Here is a 9,714-nt window from a genome sequence, read left to right as displayed (position 1 = left end):
TTAATTAATTAATTATATGTTGAAGGGTCTTTTTGAAGGAGAAGAAGATCAAAAATATGAACAATAAAATGACAATAAATACATATCCATCAACAATTGAATCTACAAACAAAATGAGCAAGCAGAACAGAAACAGGCTCATAGATAGAGAACTTTTTTGTTGTTTGCCAGATGGGAGGGGGCTGAAGGGCAGGTGAAAAAGTGAAGGAATTAAGAAGTACAAATTGGTTGTTACACTGAAGAACCTCAAAGGGAACGGGTGAGGTGGGATGGGAAGAGATAAACTAAAGAACTTCTATGCATATATGCATAACCTATGGACACAAACAATAGTGTGGGGAAGGCAGGAGGGGAGCAGGATTGGGGAAGGGGGGGGTCAATGTGGGAAAAGGGGGGACATCTGTAATACATTCAACAATAAAGATAAGTTTTGTTTTTAATGTTATATGTATGGAAACTCTCTGCATTTCTGTATTCAGTATAACTGTTCTCTGTAAAACTTCAGGTATAGATAATAATTAAAATATTTAAACCAAAAGTCCTAATGGGTAAATATTTTGTTGAAAATGTTTAGTTTTAATCCCAACTACTGTAGTCAAAGTAGATTTATTACTGTAAAAGATGAAGATCACCAAAAATGAATGGGTTTTGAGGAATGATAGTCATTAAGGCAGAACTCATTCTAAAATTAATATTTTTGTGTTACACAATTCCAGGGAACACCATTTACATTTTAACATGGACTCTTTCCAATACAAATTATTTTTTCTGTCCAAAGCCATAGAGGGATATAAATTTTTTCAGGTACAATCAGAGAGCAATCTTGCACATTATTTCTCAGGCAGAAGATAATTTATGTGGCACTTTTTTGTCAAAGACATCCTATATACCACTTCACCTCCAAAGTAGCTTTTATTGAATGGATTTATGCCTTAGTTGATAGGAATAAATGCATCTGGTACAAAAGGGAGAATTGATGATAGCTGAGTAATCAAGATGAGGTCTGCACATTCAAATTTGAATAGAAAATTTCTGCACAACAAAGGAAACAATTAAGAGAGTAAAAAGACAACCTATAAAATGGGAGAAAATATTTGCAAACTGTATATTTGATAAGGGGTTACTATCCAAAATATATAAAGAACTCATACAACTCAACAGCAAATATAGCCCAATTTAAAAATGTGCAAGGGACTTGAATGGACATTACTACAAAGAAGATATACAAATGGCCAACAAGCAAATGAAAAGATGCTCAACATCACGAATCATTAGGGAAATGCAAATCAAACCCACAATGATATATCACCTCACATCTGTAAAAATGGCTATAATCAAAAAGATAAGTGATAACAAGTGTTGATAAGGATGTGGAGAAAAAGGAACCCTTGTGCACTGCTGGTAGGAATGTAAATTGGTACAGCTACTATAGAAAACAGTACGGCGGTTCCTCAAAAACAAATTTTAAATGAAACTACCATGTGAGTCTGTCATCCCACACCTGGGTATTTATCCAAAAATACTGAAATCAGGGTGTCAAAGAATTATTTGTAGTTTTATATTCATTTCAGCATATGCACAATAGCTAAGATGTGAAAACAAACTAAATGTTGTGTTGATTTTTTTTAAATGTGGTATATACACAAAAAGAATATTATTCAGCCTTTAAAAAGAAGGAAATCCTGCCATTTGTGACAACATAGATGAACCTTGAGGTCATTATTCTAAATGAAATAAGGCAGTGAAAGAAAAACAAAATGAACTAACAAGCAAAACAGAGACAGACTCCTAGAGAGCAGGCTAACAGCTGTGGGCGGGGTGGGGGGCAAGATTAAGCAGGAAAAAAAAAAACTCCTGAACACAAACAACAGTGTGATGATTGCCAGGGGAAGGAGGGTGGAGGGAGGTGGAGGAGGGTATAGGGGGGATAAATGGTGATGGACAGAGACTTGACTTAGGGTGTTGAATACACAATACAGTGTACAGATAATGTGTTGTAGAACTGTGCCTTTGAAACCTGTATAATTTTATTAACCAGTGTCACCCCAGTAAATTCAAGGAATCATTTACACACAAAATATAAGAAAGAAAAACAAATACTGCATAATTCCACTTATATGAGATATCTAAAATAGTCAAACTCATAGAAACAGAAAGTAGTATGTTGGTTTCCAGGGGCTGGTGGAATATGGTGGAGGGAATGAGCAATAATTGTTTAATGGGTATAGAGTTTCCATTTGGGAAGATGAAAACATTCTGGAGATGGTTGGTGGTGATATTTGCATAGCAATGTGTATGCTTAAAAAATGGTTAAAAGAGCCCTGGCCGGTTTGGCTCAGCGGTTGGAGAGTCAGCCTGTAGACCAGAGAGTCCCAGGTTCAGTTCCCGCTAGGCCCTAGCGACTAGGGGCACGTACCAAAAAAATAAAAATGGCTAAAAGAGTACATTTATGTTGTGTATTATTTACCACAATAACAATACAGTACTGGGGAAGAGGGACAGGCGGTGAGTGAGCCGGTAGCAAACAGGAGCCAAACTGTTCACTGTTGAGAACAGAGCTAAAGGCATGGCTTCCATTTCTGGTTCTGGACTTCAGGAGTGCGTCAGTTCGGTTGCTCACAAAGAAAGGAGAGCCCATTCTTTATCACCTCAGAAGCAGAGAAGATTGTCGCGGAGCCTCCTTTCTGCAGTGTTTCCATTCTCCACCCCTGGTGTCTTGCCTTATACATGAGTGCTTGGTTGGGTGTGATTTTCTCAATGGCTACTGTGTGAAAACATAGTACTTGACTGCATTTCCCCAGGCTTCTCTCTGTGTGGGGCAGAGAGCAAAGCTACATTCCCTGAATACCTATTGAGAATCTGTCATCTAGGTACTCACCCCAGAGGAAGTTGATATGACTGTGACTTTTACATTACTCAGTCTTTGGGAGCTAGAAATCCTGCCACTTAAGTCTCTGCAGAAAGTCACTAGTAAAAATGTCACCATTTCCAAGGGCAATCTGTGGCATAACCTTGAAGAGACCAGCATTCTCATTCTCAGGGCAACCATAACATTCGGAACAGTCATGTCTCCAGAGAGAAATCCAGTCTCTGAATTCTGACCTATGCCTAACAACACCGCACAGCCTGTGCCAGGTTCACCAATGTCAAAATGAGCAACAAAGCACTATAATGAGCTTTCCAACTTCCCAAACCCACGTCCCATCCTAAAATAGAGCCAGAGATCCACATCTAACCAAAGCTCAACTTCCTTCCGTTCTAACTGGCCTCCAATGAGATGTGTGGGTGCCAAGTGGGAGTAAATGAAAGACTTTGGCTAAAGCTTCAGGAAATATTTCGACAGAGCCAATTACTAATTCTCTGAGGACTTGAGAGGTCAGTGCATCAACAAGTTCTGCACTTCTTGAAAGCTTATTTAAACATTTCTCTAGAGTCAGTGAAGAAGGACAAAGAAGGACCGTTAAGTACCATGACAACAGCAGAGACATGTACCAACAAGCTGAAGATTAGTATAGGAGACACTGTCCCAAGCTGCCCAATAAGTTGTTATAAAGACAGCTCCTGGGCATTCTGCAGGGAAGAAACTTCATTTGTAGCTCTGGCTCTGGGTATTCATTTGGCAGAAAGAAGGAACAGCTAACACATATGGATATAGTAAGGCTTGGTACTTTCATGCCTGATACACAGTTGACTTTTAAAGGAATATTGTGTTCACATACCAATAGATAAATATAACTTAAAAATAGCCCTGGCCGGTTTGGCTCAGCGGTTGGAGCGTCCGCCTGCGGTCCGGAGAGACCCGGGTTCGGTTCCCGCTAAGGGCATGTACCTCGGTTGCAGTTTGTCCCCAGCCCTGGTTGGTCGTGCGGGTGGCAGCCACTCGATGTGTCCCTTTCACATCGATGTTTCTCTCTCTCTCTCTTCCTCTCTCTCCCTCCCACTCTGTCTGTACTAAAAATGGAAAAATGTCCTCGGATGAGGATTAAAAAATAAAAAAAAAATAATAATAATAATTGTTACTAATGAAATGTTCCCAAAAGTGAAAGAAAGCCATCTATGAGACTTTTAGAGCTACCAAGAAAGTTTGGAAGTCAACCGTAAGACAACATTTATAATAACACCTTGCTTTATTGTGGTGTTCATAAGGTATTGTCACTATTTAATTAATATGAATAAGGAGAAAAATTAACTGCCATCCACTCTTCTTCATAACTATCTACAAAGTGACAGAGGTGAGAGGAAAGTGTAGTTCCACCAATCCCAGAGACCAGGTCCAAGGAGGTGATGGACTATTTTCATACTTAAAATATCATCACTCAGAAATATTGTGATCTTTCCAGATGGACCATGTGCTCACAACTCAAGTTGAACCAATGAAAAGGACAAGCATTGTAATAGAATTCATCCTACTGGGCCTGACCCAGAATCCAGAACTGCAGAGTCTTATTTGTTGTGTTTTTAATCACCTACTTGATCACACTGACAGGTAACCTGCTCGTCTCTGTCAACATTTTCATCAGCCCAGCCCTGGGTTCTCCCATGTACTTTTTTCTGTCCTATTTGTCCATTATAGCTGTTTTCTACTCTTCTTCCATAGCACCCAAAATGATATGCTACTTGATCTCTAAAAAGAACACCATGTCCTTCAACGGTTGCATGGCTCAGCTCTTTGCTGAACATTTCTTTGCTGGAGCTGAGATCACCTTGTTACTTGCCATGGCCTGTGATCGCTACGTAGCCATCTGCAAGCCCTTGCACTATATGACCCTCGTGAGCCAAACTGTGTGTGTTTTCCTGGTGGGAATGGCTGGAGTTTTAGGGTTTATTCATGGAAGGATCCAGATTTTGTTCATGGTCCAGTTACCATTTTGTGGCCCTAATGTCATTAACCATTTTATGTGTGATTTAATACCTCTCCTGGAGCTAGTCTGCACAGACACCGCACTTTGAGGCCCCTGATTACTGCCAACAGTGGGTCAATGTGCTTGCTCATTTTTTCTATACTTGGTTGTTTCCTCTGCCATCATCCTGGGCTCCCTGAGGACTCATAGCTCTAAAGGGAGACGCAAAGCCCTGTCTACGCGTGCCTTGCATGTCACTGTTGTCATCTTATTCTTTGTACCCTGTATATTCCTGTACCTATGACCCTTAACCTCCTTCCCCATTGACAAAGCTGTGACTGTGTTTTGCACCATAATAACTCCTATGCTGAACCCTTTAATCTACACCCTCAGAAATGCAGAAGTAAAAAAATGTCATGAAGACGCGCTGGGAGCAAATAATACTGATAATGAATGAATCTTGTGATTGGATTATTTACACACACAAAAAAAATCTAGTGATATTTTTGTAGAGATTTATTCCCCTCCTTTTTTTTTTTTTTTTTTTTAATCCTCACCAGAGTATATTTTTCCATTTATCTTCAGCTAGAGTGGAAGGGGTGGAGAGAGACAGAGAAACATCAACATGAGAGGGACACATCGATTGGTGGTTGCCTCCCACACGACCCTGACTAGGGCCGGGGACGAACTACAACCGAGGTTATGTGCCCCTGATCGGAATCAAACCCATGACTCTTTGGGCCAATGCTCTAACTGCTGAGCCAAACTGGCCATGGCTATTCCCCTTCTTAGTTGATTAAACTTGGGACAGTCCATTTTCCTGTCTGGATCCATTTTCTTCAGGAGCCCATATATTGTGGGCAGGGCTGATATACCCATTAAAACATGGTCAGCACAGTGCCTAAAGCCCACAATAGTTTTATGAGCTCATAAAATGTTTTCATTACTTTTAAAATAAGAAAAAATAAATATAATCCAAATACAACTTTGGGGTTATTTTGGGTTGTTTGTTTTAATATGTTTTTATTGACTTTAAAGAGAGAGGAAGAGAGAGAGAAACATCAATATGAGAGACATTGATCTGCTGCTTCCTGCATGCCCCCCATTGGGGATCAAGTCCTCAACCCAGGAATGTGCCCTGACCAGGAATCAAACCAGAGACCTCTCGGTGCATAGGACAGCGCTCGACTGACTGAGCCACACTGGCCAGGGCCAAATACAACTTTGGATGATAGTCATCTTTATACCAACGTAGTCATAAAATACAATGTTTAACATACTTTATGGAGGAAAGGACCCACGAGGACAAAAGTACCAGGTGCCTACAAAAGTCATAATGCTGCCCTGACTGTGGGTGTGAAGCAGATAGACAGCAATCTTCTCGAACACACTTCATACCCAGCACTACAGCTAGAATGAAGTTTTATATTATTTTAAAGGAGGAAAAACAAGTCAACAATGAACCACAGAACAATGGTGGCCCCACAAAATTATAGCAGAGCTGAAAAATCCCTATCACCTAGTGACATCGTAGTTGATATAACATCATAAGGCAACGGATTCCTCACATGTTTGTGGTGATGCTGGTGTAAACAAACCTGCTGTGCTGCCAATCATACAAAAGTATAGCACACAATTATGTTCAGCACATAATACTTGATAATGGTGACAAAGGACTATGTTACTGGTTTGTGCATTTACTATACTTTTTATCATTATCTCAGAGTATACTCTTTCTATTTATAAAAAAAAAAAAAAAGTGCTGTAGACCAGTATGCCATGTTATGCCATACATACGTCTCATGTTTACTGACTTTCTTAAAATTGCATCATTTTCTTTTGTGCTTGATTTAATCTCACATTGTACAGGCTCATAGCCTACGATCCATAGGCTATATGGTCATGTAAGAACAAGTGTGTGGCCCGGCTGGTGTGGCTCAGTGGTTGAGTATCAACCAATGCACCAAGAGGTCGCTGGTTTGATTCCCTGTCAGGGCACATGCCCAGGTTGTGGGCCCGATCCCCAGTGGAGGGCATGCAGGAAATGGCCAGTCAGTGTCCTCTCTCATCAGTGTTTCTGTCTCTCTCTCCCTCTCTCTTCCTCTTCTCTAAAATCAATTAAAAAAAATTTTTTTAACAAAAGAGGAGCTCGAGGCTACTGCCATGTGCTAACTATGATCACAGGAGGATCAGACGTCAGCCTCAGCCTCACTTCACTTCAAAATGTGTGTAAAGGCCATCCGTTTATGAGTAGGGCCAGCGTAACAGTGCGTTATTATCTCAGCACGGAAACTTAATGGGGCCAGTGAGCAGGTCTCTGGACACTAAGAGCTAGCCCATCACCAACTCCCTGTTCTGGGAGGAAAATGTCCCTAAATATCTCTGCAGCCCCGATCGAGAGTGGTTAGAGTGATCTGAGATCTGAGCAGAACTGTTTCAAAAGCTCTCGCGGATGAGGATCCTGTCCAGTTCCAGTCCCTCTGAAAGAAAGAGAACGGGGAGCCCAGTTCCAAAGACCAGAGGAACTAACTCTGTACAGCATTTGTGAACCGTGGGGAAGAGCTCACAAACTTTTTTTCAGGAGATTTCTCACCTACATTTCAAATACTGTTTGCTGCTGACATGTCTCATGTTTTCAGGACTTTTACCAGGCTAGATCTCACTATATATGAAGGCAGTTGAAAAATAAGATGTTTTGCCATAATTTTCTATGAGTGACCATCTTATAATTATATGCAAGCAATGGTGTGTTTAAAAAAATCAAATTTAAAGATCTGGTTGTAGTTCCCAAGAAAAATGGAATGAAGCAAGATAATGTAAAAATAAAGATGATGATGATTGCTGATGTTTGTTGAGTGCCTTCTCTGAATAAAGTCATGACCTAAGTACTTATTTTGTATGTTCTGAGGCAGCAGATTTCTGATCTTAATTTCTTTCTGTCCTTAATTTATTCGTAAGTGAGTTGGGCCATTGTTAATCATGATTCTGACAACCAAAAAACAAGGGTGCAATAGGACCTGTCCTTCATGCTATTTGATATTGTAGCTGTACTAAAAATGAAGGTGCTTTTCAAATTTCAACTGAAGTAAGTATGTTTTTCTAGAAAGTCTCAAGATAAAATTGTGGCAAGCTGGCAAAAAGATAGGCTATTTTTAAGTAAGCCTTACCGTGATTTTCTATTTCCTAGTTGATTGGAAAATTAGCTCAGTTATACTTTTATTATTTAATAGCAGAAATGAATAGGTATAGACTTCAAGGTCTCAGTTATACCCAGCAAGTATTCATTAGACTTCAAAATGTGACAAAATGGCCTGGCCAGTTTAGCTCAACAGTTAAAGCGTCGGCCCTTGGACCAAAGGGTCACAGGTTTGATTCCTGGTCAAAGGCATGTGCCTGGGTTGCAGGTTCCATCCCTGGCCACCGTTGGGGTCATGCAGGAGGCAACCAGTCTTTCTCACATTTATGTTTCTTTCTTTCTCTCTCTCTCCCTCCTTTACATTCTATCTAAAACTCAATGAAAAAGTTTCCTCGGATAAGGTTTAAAATTTTTAAAACCGTGACAAAGTGAAAGAAGACAACATATATTTTGCCCAAGAACTTCAGCAACTGTTGTGTTAGTTAGATATAGAATTGGGGGATTAAACCATTATTACCTAATGATCTCTGGAATTTATTGATTATTAAAGACTAATTTTGAGCACTTACAGCAGATAAAATGCTTTTCACATTAACTTCCAGTTCTGTTTTGTTTTGTAATGTAAAAAGTGAATATGATGGCGAATTACAGATTATCTGTCAAACAAAGGATAAGTTTATTACAAATTATGGGAGCCTACAATCTTAAAGAGTAAGGCCCGGGAAGGAACATGGTCAGAGTTTGTAAAATCAGAAAAAGAATGAGATGACAATGGATGGACGTTTCAGATTCCAGGACACTGGGGTCCCTTGGAGTCTGAAACAGAAGAGGAGAATGAAAGCCCACTTTGCATCATTGGCCAAAATAAACCCCTCTGTGCTGAGCACAGCATATTTCCAACTTAGTAGCTATGGAAAAGCAAAAGAAAGCAACCTCCTTATGGAAGGTTAGGAAATAGTTGAGGTACATATAATAATATCAGGTAAAAACGTGTGGGGGTATATGTGCAGGAAATCTGATTAAGAACTTTACAGAGACAATCTAATTTGATTCTCATAACACTTCAGACATTATCACCTTTATTTATTTTAAAGACAAGCTTCAGAGGCCGAGGGAGATTTGGTCACTTGCTCAAGGTCATGCCATGAGTAAGTATAGGAAATAAAAATCAAACTCAGGTTGACCTTGCTCCAGAGCCAAGATCTGACCTTCTCTGCTATAGGGTAGCAGCCATGCTGCTGATGTCACAAAGGGGGACAGAAGACATGGAAGCCAGGCCTAGAGGCACACAGTCTCTATATGTAACAAAGCATGAAGTACTTTTGCCTTAAGTTGTACTGTGCCTCCCGTTTATACAACCCAATCTCCATCCAGATGCAAATGATATTAACATGGATTGCTATTTAAAGAGCTGGATGACGAATCACAAATAACGGATTCTAAGCTTTGCTTTAGGCGTGTCAAAGCTAGATAAACTTGATTAATCAGTTCCCCACACCAGGGGACATTGCTCTCATTTCTGAAACAGGGATAATAATCATGCATGCCATATATTTTTCTTATAATTGTTTTATAATCAAATGATGCAATTCAAGTGAAAAGAGTAAGCAAACCATAAAAGCAGATGACGATGAATGGATGGATAAGATGGAATAAGATGACATCTGGTAACAACAAAAGAAGTTTGGCGTTCTTCTACTCACGGCAATGTCATTTTTATTTCCTGCTTTACCAGTC

At 39.8% G+C, this 9,714-nt stretch overlaps 1 pseudogene; it reads left to right on the top strand.

Moving 5' to 3' along the window:
- Positions 1–4,373: 4,373 nt before the first annotated feature.
- Positions 4,374–5,353, top strand: LOC118628659 (annotated as a pseudogene).
- The last annotated feature ends 4,361 nt before the right edge of the window (positions 5,354–9,714 follow it).

This window comes from Molossus molossus, unplaced genomic scaffold (genome assembly GCF_014108415.1).
Source record: "Molossus molossus isolate mMolMol1 unplaced genomic scaffold, mMolMol1.p scaffold_m16_p_13, whole genome shotgun sequence".
NCBI classification, from domain to species: Eukaryota; Metazoa; Chordata; class Mammalia; order Chiroptera; family Molossidae; genus Molossus; species Molossus molossus.
The sequence above is the reverse complement of the archived record's forward strand: the minus strand, read 5'-3'. Positions and strand labels throughout refer to the sequence as shown.